Source organism: Bidens hawaiensis, unplaced genomic scaffold, assembly GCF_021521415.1.
Source record: "Bidens hawaiensis isolate Kalapana, Puna unplaced genomic scaffold, B.hawaiensis_p1.1 tig00033814_1, whole genome shotgun sequence".
NCBI classification, from domain to species: domain Eukaryota; kingdom Viridiplantae; phylum Streptophyta; class Magnoliopsida; order Asterales; family Asteraceae; genus Bidens; species Bidens hawaiensis.
The window spans coordinates 132,973-151,984 of NW_027495806.1; positions in this window are offsets into that span (position 1 = coordinate 132,973).

A 19,012-nucleotide genomic window follows, 5' to 3' on the forward strand; every position below is an offset into this window, starting at 1 on the left:
TAAAAATATCAACTGATGTTTCCATAACCGGATAGGGTATCAAACCGGAAGCATCACTGGTTCACCGATCGGACCGGTTGAATCGGTCGGCTCAAATTAAAAAACCAGTTGCCATCAAGTGAACCGGTTGAATCGGTCGGTTGAATCAGGGCCTGGTTAACTTAACACTAAATTTTTTTAGAAATTTCACGATATATAAAATATAACAAAACATCAAAATATTAAGGAAATATAATTTAAAAAAAAAAGACAATAATGATATTTTAAACATATTAACATCCAATTTTACTTTCCTATCAAAAATAATTTGTGAACGGTTCTTCTCTACAATTCGGACCATCAAGACTACCAAATCTCGGTTGAACCAGTTGGGGCGGCTGGTCAGGTTCGGTCTAAAAAAAGCAACTGAATGAATTGAAATATGACGAACAACATACTGTGACCGGTTGTTCTCTACAATTCGGACCATCTAGACTACCGAATTCAGGTGGAACCGGCAGACCGGTCTAAAAAACAATGCAATCGAATTGTAATATGACGAACAGATTGTTCAAATATCTACACTTATGTAAACATCAAATACATGAATTACACTAAACCACCTAATAAATGTAGTTTTAGAAAAACTATTAGTAATGAAACCATTCAGATTTTTTATATTTTAATATCTAATAAATATTTACCAAACACACACAAGGCATATTTTCATGAACCAAACGAACACTTGGTTCATGAAAATATGCCTTGTGTGTGTTTGGTAAATATTTATTAGATATTGAAATATAAAAAATCTGAATGGTAAATATTCAAGTGAATGACCAAGTGTTACTCAAAGTCTCACCTTGGAAAGGTGTGGTTCGCTTTGGGTAGCGAAACAAACTCAACCCACGATACGTTGGTCCTTACCGGATAACTGAACGCGTTGGTCCGATGGCGTACCGACTGGACTTACCAGCGGAACTCAGCAGTGTACACAATGTTTTCCACGTATCAAATTTGAAGAAATGCCTTTCCGATGAAACCCAAGTAGTTCCTTTGGACGAACTGCAAGTTGATGAACAATTGCGCTTCATTGAAGAACCAGTCGAAGTTTTGGACTGGGAAACCAAAACACTTAAGCACAGCAAAATTCCAATCGTTAAGGTTCGTTGGAACTCAAGACGTGGACCGGAGTTCACGTGGGAACGCGAGGATCAAATGATGAAAAAGTATCCTCACCTTTTTGAATGGCTGGCCAAACACCGGAAACCGCGAAACTCGGCAAATCGTCAGAAATCACCGGAAGTATGAATTAAATTTCGAGAAGAAATTTCTTTCTACTAGGGGATGATATGACAAACTGAAAATTTTTCTTACTTTTTCAGACACTCATCACGACTTGACTCAAATTTTCGGGACGAAAATTCTTTAACATGGAAATGATGTGACAATCGTCAATTTCAGGTTAACTCCGTTAACTCCGTTAACTCAACTCCGTCAATTCAAACTTAAAGGTCACTGAATCTATAACGCACACCTCATTACATTTAAACTAGGGTTTAAATGACGCTTAACACTTACTACATGTGTAGTCTTTCGGGAATTGCACCGAAACGCAAACGAGTTGACGCTAACCATTGGTGAATAAACGAAAACCGTCAAAACAATAATTATGTGATAATTATGTGCTAGGCTTATGTGTTATGTGATAACATGTTATATAACGTTAACTCAATGTGCAAACTAAGTTAATTAAGTTAGAAAAGTAACATTTGGAAGTGGAGGGACCTAGATGTAACATGATTATTATTAATAATATCATAAAACCCTAGCCTCTCTCTCTCTTCTCTCCCTCTAGACCGATCGGCCCTCCCTCCTATCCCTTTGGCAGCCGTCGACTTCATACACACACATACAATCAAGATTTTTCAAGTTTAATCGAAGATTAAGGTGCTAGGAAGGTATAAACAACTATCCTATGTATTTTACATGCTTAATTTTGAATTTGAATGGGTTAATTATAAACCCTAAAATCTGGAAATTTCATATATTGTGTTCATATGATCTTTGTTTGATTTGATGATGTATTGATGATGATTTGATAACTAGAATTGATATTGTTACATGTTAATTGTTGTGTCTTTGATTTGAGTTCAAACAAAAACCCTAATCATGTATGTAATGTGTAATTGATTTGCATGGATAGTGATTATGGTGTTTAGAATGTTATATGAATGATTTGTGGTCCATAGATAGTTAAATTGTTGAGTTTGGATGCAAACAGTTTCTGGACAGATTGTGTTATTGATGTTTGATTGACTGTAACGGGGTGTAAATGTGAAAATTGGTTGAGATTATTGATACTACAGTAAACTAGATTGAGTCTAGTTTCTATAGAATATAAATTTGCAATTTTTGGACGTGTAAAAGTTAACCTTTATGATTTTACAAAAACGTTGTGCAAAGCTGAGTTGTTAGACCTGCTGTTAGGTTGTTTTGTAAATGTTATATCTCATGAAATACGAGACCAATTGGGTTGGTTCCACTTCTGGAAGTTGACTTATTGAGTTAGGAACCTAACCCAAGTGGTCTTGCATTTTTTGGATTTTTCATTTAACGGGAATTTCAAATAACATTCTGTTGCGCATGAATTCGACTGTTATGAGCTTGCTGTAGTGTTTTGATCATTATGAGAAATCTATGTGGAATAAAAATAAAATAAAATATGTTCTGGAAACCTAACACATGCATGCTTTAGTGATGATTTTTGGTAAATTAATTGAGATGCTATGATCGATGGAATAGTACAATTTTTCAAGTAGAATTTCTGTCTCGGTGAAACTAGCTGCTGAATTTTGTGAAAATGCATAAAACATGATAATTGCCAGTTAATTGTTATGTTTTAACCAAATTGCCCCTGTGGGGAAATACTTGCTATATAATTGTTGTGTTTTGACCAAATTGCCCTTGCGGGGAATAATTGCTAGTTAATTGTTATGTGTGACCAAATTGCCCTTACGGGGAGTAATTGCTAGTGATGTACATTATTAATACATGACACGTAAATAGTTGCTCACACATGTAATGTATCACAAATGTACTTGTTAAAGTCACACACGATTCACAAACGAAACACGAAACACATTGTGTGCATAGGTATTATGTGCCGGGTCTAGAGACTCGATAATAGTTCCGACACATAAAAAAAATCTCTTTGTTGTTTTAGAACGCTAGAGAGAGTTTTTCTGTGACGCGCATCCTTTGGTGATTTATTTTTGGGAATTCTTCGCAAACAGTGAGTTCAGTTACCCCTTTTTAAACTGTTTTCAAACGCTTTTCACTTGGGGGAGATAACATACTCCGAAAACGCATTTAAGATTTTGTTAATATAGATTGTATATCACTAGTAAAGACTAAGTGGCAAACGCAATAACTAAAGTCCTTCATTCACATCGAACCGTTTAATATTGGATAATAGCGAGTCATTGTTGAGTAGTACTACTGGGTTTGACAAACCCCACCCAACGCTAAACTCGACTGGAGGTCGAGTGGGTGTAATCTTGGCTAAACACATACCATGGTCGGGATAGACCTGGTGGCAAGGCAAATGATAAACAGTCAGCTTCGGTGTCGAACACTTAGTAATACTTGTTTTATAGGCTAGCTACCAATAGATATATAATTGACATAACACGATCTGGTAACGCAAAACGCTTAACGCAAAACGCTGAACGCAAAACGCTGAACGCAAACGCTAAACGCTTTATTTTATATAAACTTGTGAACTCACCAACCCCGTGTTGACACTTTTAGTATGTTATTCTCAGGTAGCCGAGGCGGGCGCGCGGTATAGGATCATGCATGGTTTTTGAACATTCTGATATGCAAACATGTTTTAACTATTATTACTTGGGTTTTTAAGTCGTCCTGCGTGACGTAACTTTTGTCTTTGGTTTTTACGCTTCCGCACTTATTTCCATTTAAACGTTTTTATGGTTTGATTATAACTAATGATTCCGATCCTGTTAGTTCACACCCTCTGACGGTAAAACTCCGTTAGTGGATTTTGAGGGTGTGACAGATTGGTATCAGAGCCATTGGTTATAGCGAACTAGAAGCTGCATGCATACTAGACTATAACCGCGACGACCCATTAGTTATAATGATACGCACTGCATATGTTTGTGTAGTCTTTGTATTCTTATCTCTTTACCTCTTTCACTCATACGCGCGCATACACGGCTTACCTGTAAGGATGTCGACGCCACCATCATCGTTATCCGATCAGATGACTCATGCTCATGGGAAGGAACCACAGTTACCTAACTCATCGCCACCCCGAGTAGTCCCGGAACTCGAAGCTCCCGCACCGAAGAGGTATCGCTTATCCGGAGGCATGTACGAAAACGAAGTTAGTTGGGATTGGTACCCTAATATGATCAGGAGTATGGTCTATCGTGAACAAGTTCCCCCGCTACCCCACCCGAACCATCCTGCTTACCTCAACACCCTACCACCCATAACCGAACCTGTAGAGCGAGTTCTCGCAGCTGTCGTTTCTTGTTTGGAGCGTGATGTGGGTTACATGCGTTATACGAGAGCGAACGTTTCCGGACTGTTAAAAGATGGAACCGAAACTAAAGAGGAAATTTCCCTCATGACAGCGGCCATAAAGGAAATGCAAGAGGCTAGTGATCAACAGATGAAGATTATGAGAAAGATGCAAGCCGAGATGATAGACTTTCAAGAGCAACTTCAAGTAGCAAGAACCCGAACCGAGATAGCTTTAGAGCGTTGCGATGTCTTACAAATGCAAATTGCTCAGAACACAGCCGAACCTGAGGCAGAGCCTGAGGCAGGGCCTGAAGAGGAACTCGAAGAAGATCCCGAAAAGGAGCCTGAGGAAGATCCCGAGGAGGAACCCGAAGAGGAACCGGAGGAAGAACCGGCTGAGCCGGAGGCACACTCAGAGGTGTCCTCAGACGATGACATCTGAGAATGATAACACCTAGATGTCTGGAAGAAACGCTGGACACGGACGTGGTAACATCAACTTGACTGCAGCAGAACTCCAAACTCTGCTGAATGACCATGCGGCGGCCGCTCTAGTCGCACATGTTCAGAACCAAGCTGGAGGTCCAATTGGAACGTGTACCTTCAAGAATTACCTTGACTGCAAGCCTAGTACGTTTAAGGGCACTGTGGGAGCTATAGGCTTCCTGCGTTGGGCTGAGAAGGCCGAGTCGGCATTTGAGATGTGTAATTGTCCCCCTGCCAGTAGGGTCAAATTTGCTGCTGGAACACTTGAAGATTCTGCCCTCACTTGGTGGAATTCGAACGTACAGATTCTTGGATTGGAACTAGCTAACGCGATGAACTGGGAGGAGTTCAAAAACATGATGCAAGAAGAGTACTGTCCAAGAGAGGAGATTGCAAAGTTGGAGTCAGAATTTTGGTCATTGAAGATGGTGGGTTCGGAAATCGAAGCCTACACTACCCGTTCTCACGAGTTAGCTGTAATGTGTCCACGGATGGTGGATCCGCCGAGTAAGAGGATTGAAATGTATATTGATGGGTTAGCACCGCAAATTCAGGGCATGGTGACGTCTTCCAGACCAGCCACGATTCAACAAGCGATTCGGTTAGCTCACAAACTAAGGTATCAAGCAGTGACCCAAGGTGTGCTACCACCTAGGGGTTCAACCATCAAAGCCCGTGACAACCCAAGTACTGACAACAACAGCAACAGCAACCCGAGCAGCGGAAAAAGAAAGTTTGACAACACCAGATCCTCATCCTCGAATCCCCCACAGCAACAACACTATCGTAAGCCCGAATTCACTCGGAGCTTCAACAATCAGGGTCACAACAACAATAACAACGGTACCGGGCAGGGTTCGAGCGGATATGCTGGGAAATATCCGAAGTGCAACAGGTGCAACTATCATCATGCTGGCCCGTGTGACCGTGTCAAGTGTCAGAGATGCGGAAAAATGGGTCACCAGGCAAAGAAATGTAGAGGAGACCTTGCGGCAAAGGGTGCTCCTAAACCACCCATGACAACCAAGGGATGTTTTAAGTGTGGACAAGAAGGACATTTTAAGAAAGACTGCCCTAAGCTGAAACAGAACGACAACAATGGAGATAATGGAAGTGGCAGTGGTGGTGGAAACAATGGAAAAGGAAGAGCTTTTGTTATTGGGTCGGGTCAAGCCCGCAATGATCCGTACGTGGTGACTGGTAAGTTCCCTGTGAACGATTGTTTTGCTTCTGTATTGTTTGACACTGGAGCTGATAGGAGTTTTGTGTCGAAAGCCTTTAGTCAACTCTTAGACCTAACTCCAACTCCGTTAGATGCTAAGTTTCCTATTGAACTAGCTGACGGTAAGACTATAGTAACGACTCATGTACTTGCGGGATGTAAGTTGAAACTGTCAGGTCATGTTTTTGATATAGACCTTATTCCTTTTACGCTTAGTAGTTTCGATGTCGTGGTCAGCATGGACTGGTTATCCGAGAACCGAGCGGAGATTATATGTCACGACAAGATAGTCCACATTACTACCCCTTCAGGCGAGATCATTTCGATCCGAGGTGAGAGAAGCGGCATGACCACCAGCGTCATTACCCTCATGAAGGCGCAGAAGTATCTACGAAAGGGTCATCCGGCAATTTTGGCGCAGATTGTTGAGAAACCCGCGGAGGAGAAGCGAATTGAAGATATACCGATTGTGCGAGATTTTCCGGAAGTTTTCCCGAAGGATTTGCCTGGACTCCCTCATATTCGACAAGTCGAATTCCAAATCGAGTTGACACCCGGTGCAGCACCCATAGCACGAGCCCGTATCGGCTAGCACCGGCGGAACTTCAGGAACTGTCCACTCAGTTACAAGATTTGTTGGATAAGGGTTTTATCCGACCTAGCTCATCTCCATGGGGAGCCCCTGTCTTATTTGTCAGAAAGAAGGACGGGACTTTCCGCATGTGTATCGACTACCGGGAGTTAAACAAGGTGACGGTCAAGAACCATTATCCTTTACCCCGAATTGATGATCTGTTTGACCAGCTCCAAGGATCGAGTTATTACTCGAAAATCGATCTGCGATCTGGTTACCATCAACTAAGAGTGCGCGAAGAAGATATTTCAAAGACGGCTTTCAGAACACGGTATGGTCATAACGAGTTTTCGGTTATGCCTTTTGGTCTAACTAACGCACCAGCCGTATTTATGGATCTCATGAATCGAGTATGCAAGGAGTACCTCGACAAGTTTGTGATTGTGTTTATTGACGATATCCTGGTCTACTCCAAGGACAAGGCTGACCATGAGGAACACTTAAGGGTAATTCTGGAATTATTGAAGAAGGAACAACTGTACGCAAAACTCTCGAAATGCGAATTTTGGCTTCGCGAAGTTCACTTTTTAGGACATGTGATCAATGAGAATGGTATCCATGTCGATCCCGGTAAGGTAGAGGCCATCAAAAACTGGGAAGCACCTAAGACTCCGACTGAGGTGCGACAATTCCTAGGACTGGCCGGCTACTACCTACGTTTCATCGAGGGATTTTCAAAGATTGCTCAATCCCTCACCGCTTTGACTCACAAGGGTACTAAGTACAATTGGGGTGACGCGCAAGAATCCGCTTTTCAACTGTTGAAAACCAAACCCTGTAGCGCCTCTATTCTAGCCCTACCCAAGGGAACGGAGAATTTTGAGGTACACTGTGACGCATCGATACAAGGTCTCGGTTGTGTGCTGATGCAACTCGAGAAGGTTATAGCTTATGCCTCTCGACAACTACGGGTTCACGAGAAGAACTACACGACCCATGATTTGGAGCTCGGAGCTGTGGTGTTTGCCCTTAAGATATGGAGGCATTACTTGTACGGTACCAAGTTTACCATTTACACCGACCACAAGAGTCTCCAGCATATCTACGATCAGAAGGAGCTGAACATGCGACAGCGTCGTTGGGTCGAGCTGCTTAAGGATTATGATTGTGCCATCAAGTACCACCCTGGAAAGGCCAATGTAGTGGCCGACGCTCTCAGCAGAAAAGAAACAGATAAAACCAGACGAGTGCGAGCATTGCAACTCACGATTCATACCAACTTACCCGATCAAATTCGCAAGGCGCAACTCGAAGCTTTGAAAGATGATAATCTTCCATCGGAACTCATGCGGGGCATGAACAGGCAACTTGAAACCAAATCGGACGGGGTCCGATATTTTGAGAACCGGATTTGGGTTCCACGATACGGAGAGTTGAGAACTCTAGTGATGGACGAAGCTCACAAGTCCCGATATTCTATCCACCCTGGCTCAGATAAAATGTACCATGACTTAAAGACACTTTACTGGTGGCCGAATATGAAAGCCGACATTGCCACCTACGTGAGCAAATGCTTGACCTGTGCCAGAGTCAAAATAGAATACCAGAAACCATCTGGCCTGCTACAGCAACCGGAACTTCCAATGTGGAAATGGGAACACATCTCAATGGATTTTATCACGGGATTACCTAAAACACCGACGGGATGCGATACCATCTGGGTGATCGTTGACCGGTTGACTAAGTCCGCACACTTTTTAGCGATTAAGGAATCGGACAAAATGGAAAGACTGACTCGCGTCTACATAAAGGAAGTAGTGTCTAGACACGGAGTGCCTGTCTCAATCATTTCTGATCGAGATTCTCGTTTCACTTCGCACTTTTGGAAGTCACTACAAAGCACACTAGGCACACGTCATGATATGAGCATAGCATACCATCCTCAGACGGATGGGCAAAGTGAACGAACTATTCAGACCTTAGAGGACATGTTGCGTGCATGTGTGTTGGATTTCGGAAAAAGTTGGGAACCTCACTTACATTTGGTAGAGTTTTCGTATAATAACAGCTACCACGCAAGTATTAAAGCAGCGCCGTTTGAAGCACTGTACGGACGGAAGTGTCGATCACCACTCTGCTGGGCAGAAGTGGGTGACAGCCAAATCACTGGTCCAGAACTGGTACTCGAAACTTCGGAAAAGATTGTTCAAATCCGAAATCGCATGGCAGCGGCACGAGATTGCCAAAAGAGTTACGCCGACAAGCGCCGAAAACCTCTCGAATTTCAAGTGAATGACCAAGTGTTACTCAAAGTCTCACCTTGGAAAGGTGTGGTTCGCTTTGGGTAGCGAAACAAACTCAACCCACGATACGTTGGTCCTTACCGGATAACTGAACGCGTTGGTCCGATGGCGTACCGACTGGACTTACCAGCGGAACTCAGCAGTGTACACAATGTTTTCCACGTATCAAATTTGAAGAAATGCCTTTCCGATGAAACCCAAGTAGTTCCTTTGGACGAACTGCAAGTTGATGAACAATTGCGCTTCATTGAAGAACCAGTCGAAGTTTTGGACTGGGAAACCAAAACACTTAAGCACAGCAAAATTCCAATCGTTAAGGTTCGTTGGAACTCAAGACGTGGACCGGAGTTCACGTGGGAACGCGAGGATCAAATGATGAAAAAGTATCCTCACCTTTTTGAAGGGCTGGCCAAACACCGGAAACCGCGAAACTCGGCAAATCGTCAGAAATCACCGGAAGTATGAATTAAATTTCGAGACGAAATTTCTTTCTACTAGGGGATGATATGACAAACTGAAAATTTTTCTTACTTTTTCAGACACTCATCACGACTTGACTCAAATTTTCGGGACGAAAATTCTTTAACATGGAAATGATGTGACAATCGTCAATTTCAGGTTAACTCCGTTAACTCCGTTAACTCAACTCCGTCAATTCAAACTTAAAGGTCACTGAATCTATAACGCACACCTCATTACATTTAAACTAGGGTTTAAATGACGCTTAACACTTACTACATGTGTAGTCTTTCGGGAATTGCACCGAAACGCAAACGAGTTGACGCTAACCATTGGTGAATAACCGAAAACCGTCAAAACAATAATTATGTGATAATTATGTGCTAGGCTTATGTGTTATGTGATAACATGTTATATAACGTTAACTCAATGTGCAAACTAAGTTAATTAAGTTAGAAAAGTAACATTTGGAAGTGGAGGGACCTAGATGTAACATGATTATTATTAATAATATTATAAAACCCTAGCCTCTCTTTCTCTTCTCTCCCTCTAGACCGATCGGCCCTCCCTCCTATCCCTTTGGCAGCCGTCGACTTCATACACACACATACAATCAAGATTTTTCAAGTTTAATCGAAGATTAAGGTGCTAGGAAGGTATAAACAACTATCCTATGTATTTTACATGCTTAATTTTGAGTTTGAATGGGTTAATTATAAACCCTAAAATCTGGAAATTTCATATATTGTGTTCATATGATCTTTGTTTGATTTGATGATGTATTGATGATGATTTGATAACTAGAATTGATATTGTTACATGTTAATTGTTGTGTCTTTGATTTGAGTTCAAACAAAAACCCTAATCATGTATGTAATGTGTAATTGATTTGCATGGATAGTGATTATGGTGTTTAGAATGTTATATGAATGATTTGTGGTCCATAGATAGTTAAATTGTTGAGTTTGGATGCAAACAGTTTCTGGACAGATTGTGTTATTGATGTTTGATTGACTGTAACGGGGTGTAAATGTGAAAATTGGTTGAGATTATTGATACTACAGTAAACTAGATTGAGTCTAGTTTCTATAGAATATAAATTTGCAATTTTTGGACGTGTAAAAGTTAACCTTTATGATTTTACAAAAACGTTGTGCAAAGCTGAGTTGTTAGACCTGCTGTTAGGTTGTTTTGTAAATGTTATATCTCATGAAATACGAGACCAATTGGGTTGGTTCCACTTCTGGAAGTTGACTTATTGAGTTAGGAACCTAACCCAAGTGGTCTTGCATTTTTTGGATTTTTCATTTAACGGGAATTTCAAATAACATTCTGTTGCGCATGAATTCGACTGTTATGAGCTTGCTGTAGTGTTTTGATCATTATGAGAAATCTATGTGGAATAAAAATAAAATAAAATATGTTCTGGAAACCTAACACATGCATGCTTTAGTGATGATTTTTGGTAAATTAATTGAGATGCTATGATCGATGGAATAGTACAATTTTTCAAGTAGAATTTCTGTCTCGGTGAAACTAGCTGCTGAATTTTGTGAAAATGCATAAAACATGATAATTGCCAGTTAATTGTTATGTTTTAACCAAATTGCCCCTGTGGGGAAATACTTGCTATATAATTGTTGTGTTTTGACCAAATTGCCCTTGCGGGGAATAATTGCTAGTTAATTGTTATGTGTGACCAAATTGCCCTTACGGGGAGTAATTGCTAGTGATGTACATTATTAATACATGACACGTAAATAGTTGCTCACACATGTAATGTATCACAAATGTACTTGTTAAAGTCACACACGATTCACAAACGAAACACGAAACACATTGTGTGCATAGGTATTATGTGCCGGGTCTAGAGACTCGATAATAGTTCCGACACATAAAAAAAATCTCTTTGTTGTTTTAGAACGCTAGAGAGAGTTTTTCTGTGACGCGCATCCTTTGGTGATTTATTTTTGGGAATTCTTCGCAAACAGTGAGTTCAGTTACCCCTTTTTAAACTGTTTTCAAACGCTTTTCACTTGGGGGAGATAACATACTCCGAAAACGCATTTAAGATTTTGTTAATATAGATTGTATATCACTAGTAAAGACTAAGTGGCAAACGCAATAACTAAAGTCCTTCATTCACATCGAACCGTTTAATATTGGATAATAGCGAGTCATTGTTGAGTAGTACTACTGGGTTTGACAAACCCCACCCAACGCTAAACTCGACTGGAGGTCGAGTGGGTGTAATCTTGGCTAAACACATACCATGGTCGGGATAGACCTGGTGGCAAGGCAAATGATAAACAGTCAGCTTCGGTGTCGAATACTTAGTAATACTTGTTTTATAGGCTAGCTACCTATAGATATATAATTGACATAACACGATCTGGTAACGCAAAACGCTGAACGCAAAACGCTGAACGCAAAACGCTAAACGCTTTATTTTATATAAACTTGTGAACTCACCAACCCCGTGTTGACACTTTTAGTATGTTATTCTCAGGTAGCCGAGACGGGCGCGCGGTATAGGATCATGCATGGTTTTTGAACATTCTGATATGCAAACATGTTTTAACTATTATTACTTGGGTTTTTAAGTCGTCCTGCGTGACGTAACTTTTGTCTTTGGTTTTTACGCTTCCGCACTTATTTTCATTTAAACGTTTTTATGGTTTGATTATAACTAATGATTCCGATCCTGTTAGTTCACACCCTCTGACGATAAAACTCCGTTAGTGGATTTTGAGGGTGTGACACTTTATTAGTATGACACTTTCTTTGCCAATATTATCAAATATGGAGTTGCTCTTACTTCTAATTTAATAGCCTAAGGCATGAATTAGAAAAAAAAGACATGAAGTAAGCAACACAAGTTTATTTTCTGTTGGTTATAGATGGTTAATAATTTAATATCATTAAACCCTCAATTTGAATCCTATGGTACTTTTTTTTTACCGATAGAAACTCTTGCAACTTTTAGTTCAGTAGCAAGATATGTTGAAACTAATACAACAATATACTTATGAGCAATTTTTTTACATTTTTCAGCTCTTAAAACTTTTCAACGGTTTTGATGTGATTTTTCTACATTATTGCAACTTGAAGAACCAAAATGGTATATAAGAAAATAATGAATGAGATTTAACTTTTAAAACCCGTGTAATACACAGGTTTATAACCTAGTAATCAATAAGAAGAAATCAATGTATCAAACCTTCATAAATCTTGTATAAGCCAAATTGTAATACAACCACTACAGGGGCTTGATCAGAATTTGCAAGAATATAAGTTGACATGTCAACCGCGTATGATCCCCAAAGAGTTAAAGGTAATTCCTTGTTGCTTTTGAAAACATGTAAGCAAGTAAACATCATTTACAAAGTTAACATATAACATAAAATGAAATAAAAATCAAGTTATCTCAAACCCTTTAACCTTAAATACATCTTCTTGGTTTCAACACCATTAGATTTTGTAATGTCCTCGATTGATAAATAATTAGCTACAACGCCAATTACATCTATATTGCAAAAAAAAACTTACATTAGAAATAAGCGATGATAGTTATAAAAATATAATTTGTATATGATTCTTATTAAAAATAGATGCTGGTAAATTTTTTGACGCAAACTGATATTCTTTATTATATTGTATTAATAGAAATTTAATATAAAAAATACTGTGTAACATAATACTTTCATACTATGGAGTTTGAACATTAGCTAATAAATTTTTTTATAATGTTGTAACATTAGCTATTATGCTATTGAATATGGAAACAAAAAACATATTATAAATGACACTCATTAGGTAATAAAATGAATATAACTGTGATTACAATAATTTGTGTTGATGGCAAGATATAACGGAAAAATAACTTAAACTAAGACATGAAACTGTAATTTATAAGACAAAGCATTATAATGTATCATAATACTTACCAACAATGGTGCCAGTTTTAGTGACTTTGTCAATAAGTAAATCAATTTGATGAAACTTGAATTCGTGTAAATCACCACCAAAATCCTCATAAGGTGTAACAGTTAACTTTAAAAAGAGATTGACTTTTTTATCATTATCAACATACTTGTAGTTAGAACCGTAGTCACCAACAGAAACATTCTTTATAATATAACACATATCTTCAGATGTATATCTCTCGAATCTGTATATAAATTTTTTTAATATGCTCCCATGAACCATGTTTCCCTAACAGTTAAAAAGGATAAAAACTTCAACATGTTAAAAAAGAGAAGACAATATAAATGGTAATGTCCATGAAAGTAATAAAGATAGACACATAAGATATCATACCTCTTGATCAATTAATATCATGTCTTTTGAGATTATTTGATCAGGTTTATCCCAAACATGATTATCCCAAAATCGGAGTACCCGAACTTTGATGATAGAGTCATCCTTACAATCCTTAGAACTTGGAAGTTGATTAAGCATGATAAGTTTGTTGGCATCAAACGATCTGCAAATAATAAGTTAAATGACTAAATATTTTGAAGTTAAATATTGTATAATCAAGCAACATATAAAACCGAATTATGTTCAATCAGTAACGATTTGAAACGATACAGTTTACAATTTTTTGTGTATGACATGTGACAAAATAAAGAAATAAAAGTACTTAAAATAATTATATTATATTAATTTTTACCTTTTGAATAATATTTAAAATCTTGTTAACACTACATGTCTAAAGAAAAAGAAAAGCATAAATCAGTATATTAATTTCAAGTTATTAATATTTTGGAAAAAAGAAAAGCATAAATCAATTCGGGAAAATGGAACAAAGCAAGAAGAGTTATCTTTGTTGGTATAAAACAAAGAATAATATATAAAGATGCTTTTGAATCTGGTATAAAACAAATTATATAGTGTTTTGAATCTGATATAAAACATTCAAAGGTGCTTTTTGAATCATATTTAAAATCTTGTTAAAAAAATGAATAATATTTAAAACAACAAAGCATACAACAGTGTGACACAACTTCATATCATTTACCTATCATATAACAAATTAACACTACATGTCTAAAGAAAAAGAAAAGCATAAATCAGTATATTAATTTCAAGTTATTAATATTTTGGAAAAAAGAAAAGCATAAATCAATTCGGGAAAATGAAACAAAGCAAGAAGAATTATCTTTGTTGGTATAAAACAAAGAATAATATATAAAGATGCTTTTGAATCTGGTATAAAACCAATTATATAGTGTTTTGAATCTGATATAAAACACTCAAATATGTTTTTTGAATAATATATAAAATCTTGTTAAAAAAATGAATAATTTTTAAAACAACAAAGCATACAGCAGTGTGACACAACTTCATTTTCATTTACCTATCATATAACAAATTAACACTACATGTCTAAAGAAAAAGAAAAGCATAAATCAGTATATTAATTTCAAGTTATTAATATTTTACAAATAAAAGTTTGTATATTCAAGCAACATATTAAACCAAGATTAAAATAAAATATAATAGAACAAAAAGTTAAATTTCATAAAATTTCATATGAATTATCTGTTTAATTTCATATGATACAATAATATAGTTATTTGTTGCATTTCATGTGAATCGTTATTTTTATAATGAAAGTACCTAGCGTCCATGACTTGAGAGGTATTTCTTGCTTGAGAACTCATACAACAGGAGTATAGAAGTGAAAAGATGGTGTGAAAGAAGATGAAAGGGGGCTGGTGTAAATATAGTGTTTTGAATCTGATATAAAACATTTAAAAAGATAAATAAAAGACAATTTGGGAAAATGAAACAAAGCAAGAAGAATTATCTTTGTTGGTAAAAGAGATGAATGTGTGTTTTATGAAAGAATGGGAGGAAATGCAGATTTTGTCTTTATAGTTGACCCAAATTTAAACTAATTATAGTAAGGCTGAAAAGGTAAAAAAATGTTTGATGCATTAGGTATAGGATTTCATACCTGTTTTGTGTAAAGTATAGAAATACACATGTTTTTAACTTTTAAGATTTGATTATACATAAAATTATAGGTTTCCATATATTAAAATCTGTGTTGGTAAAATAGGTGTTCTTTTATTTTATTTATTTTGAACAATATTTTTGTAATTCATATATCTTTATTTTTTTATTTAAACCATCTATTATTTAAAGTCTACAATTTATTAAATTAACAAAACATTATCTTTATTTTATATATAGCAAAATAAATATTAACTTTATTAGTATAAATATTTATTAAATTAACAAAACATTATCTCTATTTTATGAAGCTTCGTGAAAATTATTTTTGTTAACTCAACATAGTTTTTATTATTAACTTATTATAATTCTTTTATTTTTTTTAACTAAAAACGCCATCTAAATAAACTTTAAAATTAAGCTAAGAAGCATAAAACAAAGCCAAATAAAGATTAAAATTTGATGGTCTCAATTCGGGTACAAACAAAAATATATAAAGAGTTAGTTCGCTAGAACTCTCGATGTGAAATTTTTTTTTTTCTAAAAAATGTCAAAATATCTTGACTAAGTTAACAATGTATTCTGCTATCATAATTTATATCATCTTCATATATCTCCAGCAACATCCTAACACATTTTAGTTCATTTTTAAAGTTTAATCCTTTTTTGGTTACTTTAGTAGAAAAAAAGAGCTATAATAAGTTAGTAGAAAACAGATGGTTTCTTTAGTCCCAATATGATTTGGTAAAAATAAATAATTAGAAAATAAAAAAAAAGAACTATAATAAGTTAGTAGAAAAATAAAGAATAGGTGGTTTAAATGAAAACCAAGAGAAATCTACTTTGGTAAATAGTTTTAGAATTCCCCATTTTGGTAAGTAGTTAATGTTTTCTTCATCCCTATTTTTGTCAAAAACTCCAAAACAAATAACCAACAACAAAATTGTCAAAGGGGCAAAGTATTGGGTATATGGTGAAAAGGTAAAAATGGTTCTAGTAAAGCTTAAAAGGTAAAAATGGTTTCATGCATTGGGTATAGGATTTAATACTTGTTTGGGGCACACAAATTTTAAAAATATAGGTTTTCATATATTCAATTTGTGATTAATAGTTTAAACAACTAAAAACCGAAATTATAGGTTTCCATATCTTCAGTCAATTAAAAAAATCAAAATTTAATACTTGATATAAATAGTTTAAAACTAATATTGATAAGATTCCAGATTTTTAGCTAACTTATAATGGTTTCCAAGTTTATTGTTTTTTTTATAAAACTAATAAATGTTTTAATGTTTAAAAATATTTGTCACAAATATGTACCTGATGGATAATAAATTCCATTAACTTGTTACGAACTCCCCATTTTGGACTCGAACCAAGCATGCATACAATGCTCTACGGACATCACGTCAGTTAAGGTAGTCAACGGTTTCATCTTTCACACAAACATTACCCTCTCTGTTACTCGCTGAAAAAGCCACACAATATCAAGCTCTGTATAATATTCTATATGAATGTGAAATGCTGAAAATGTGTGTTAAAAATACATATTGTTAGTTGTTTCAAGAAACAAACTAATAAATAAGATGTCTATCTTGATATAAAGATTTATAATTGTTTTTTTAATAAAAAGTTTGTGGTTTGTAAATGAATTCAAGATGGAGGTTTTGTCTTTATAGTTGACCCATCCATAAATAAGTTTTTTATGATTGAACAGTTTGAAATCAGTTCCACTTGTAGTGAGGCTGAAAAGGAAAAAATTGTTTCATGCATTGGATATAGGATTTGATACTTGATTGGTGCAAAGTATAGAAATACACAATTTGTTTTGTTGTTTTAGCTAAGTTATATTGGTTTCCAATTTTTTGGGTAAAACTAATAAGGTTTTAATGTTTAGAATATTTAACATTAACATCATCATAACTATACTTATACATGTTATAAATATAGAAATATGCATTAATGAATATATAATTTGACACAAATATATACCTGATGAAGAATAAATTCCAATAAGTTGTTTGTGCTCATGACAACCTTTGTAACCGGTCCATGGTTGGTTGCTACATGCTCCCATCAATGATATTACCAAGTCTTGATCTGCATTTTTAAACAAAAATCAATGCATAATATAGGCTATTTTTCGAGTACATGCTCCCACCAATGATATTACATGCTCACAAATATATACCTGATGAAGAATAAATTCCAATAAGTTGTATGTTTTTAGGCTATTTTTGGAGTCAATTAGTCAAATGAAACCAACTAAAATGATAAATGAAAACAAAGAGAGGAGAAGAGTTGTTTCCATTACTTTAATTCGTTGGTAGCAAATTTCTATATTTGTTACGTCCTAATGTCATGAAAGGGTCTGAATATATAATGAATCTCAATAATTCTATCATATTTAATTTCTAAAACTTAACTTATTAAAAATTTCTTAATGGACGGACACAGACATGAATTTTCGTTCGGTTGAGTGTTCGTGAACCGTCCGTTTGTCGGCCGCCAAAAGCTTAACGGACGGACACGAACATGCTCTTGTTTGGTCTTGTTCGGTCCGTGTACACCCGTTATGATAATAAATATCAAATAAGAAAATCTCATTTTTCTCACATCTTCATCTAGTAAATGGGCTACTAAAGGATACAAAAACTCATATTAGTTTTACTCGCTATATGAATTATCTTAAAGTTTCATGTATTCGTTAGTTTTTTCATAAAATTTAGTTGAGGCATTTCATCGAGCACCTTATGCGCATACCTTCTCAGCCTTCTAATTGTGCTGAACAAACAAAGGATTAATCCTCCAAGCTCATTTCTTTCAATCTAAGTAATATAAATATGTTCTTAAATTAAAAAGGTAACTAAATTCACATAAATCAACAATTTCACAAAAGAAAATCAAAAGACCTAAAGTAAACAGATTTTTGTAATGAACAAAATAATCAAATCAAATTAATTACTAACCATGATGTGCTGCAATTGGAGAACAAAGCATGATATAAATCAGCAGCGGACGAGGGGATGAACGGTCGCGTGTATCGGAGAACAAATGAGGCAAATAGTAATCAGGTTCTTCAACAATGACAGCGTCCTAGGGCTTGTAACAGGTGAGGTGTTGATCCAAATCGGCAGTGGCAGTGGCAGTGGCAGTGGCAGTGGGAATCGAATATGAAGGATGATGATGCTGAAAACGTATAGAGGAATCGAATAGGTGAGGCGGCTGGTAAAAGTAGAGAGAGAGAGAGAGAGAGAGAGCTAGGGCTCATTGTATACGTGAACTGGTAATTTTATTTGGGTCGGGTATACCCAGTGACCCGAGAATATATTGAAAATGGGTGAGTAAAAGTGAGAAGCTGTTATGGAGTGACACGTGGGTGAATTTGGTATTCATTTATTATATAGTAGATAGATTGATCAATTTCCCTAAAATATCAAATCACATAATTATAAACCATAATTTTGTAAT